Below are 328 nucleotides of genomic sequence, written 5' to 3' on the forward strand. Positions count from 1 at the left end.
CTGGACAGGAGGCCCCCGCCTCCCGCAGCTCGGCGCCGGCCCTGACCCTCGGCCCCCTCCCCGTCCGCCTGGCGCTTCCCGTCTGGCACTCAGTCCGGGGGCCTCCTTGGAGGCGGAACTACTGCGTCAGGGGCCGGGTTTTTCAGGGAAAAGTGGTGCTCGGATTGACAGAGGGCGGGCAGGGGGCGGGATTTCCGGCCGGCTGTTCCGTCAGGTGCCTTTCCCGGGCGTCTCCCCACCACCTCCTCAGCTTCCCTCGTCCGTGACGCTGCGCCCGGGAGAAACCCGCCGGGACAGGGGCTGCAGGGCCGCGAGCTGCTGCTGGGGG

At 72.3% G+C, this 328-nt stretch overlaps 1 protein-coding gene across 2 annotated transcripts in view; it reads left to right on the forward strand.

The window, feature by feature from the left end:
* Nucleotides 1-183: 183 nt before the first annotated feature.
* Nucleotides 184-328, forward strand: part of PCYT1A (phosphate cytidylyltransferase 1, choline, alpha) — a 61989-nt gene continuing 61844 nt past the window's right edge. Inside the window, exon 1 of one of the 2 annotated variants that reach the window (XM_006753406.2) lies at nucleotides 184-319. The gene's annotated coding sequence lies outside the window, so the exon portion shown is untranslated. The remainder of the gene's footprint in view (nucleotides 320-328) is intronic. The other variant, XM_015562531.1, reaches the window with a different exon arrangement.

The sequence above is a fragment of the Myotis davidii genome, unplaced genomic scaffold, assembly GCF_000327345.1.
Source record: "Myotis davidii unplaced genomic scaffold, ASM32734v1 scaffold571, whole genome shotgun sequence".
Taxonomy (NCBI): Eukaryota; Metazoa; Chordata; class Mammalia; order Chiroptera; family Vespertilionidae; genus Myotis; species Myotis davidii.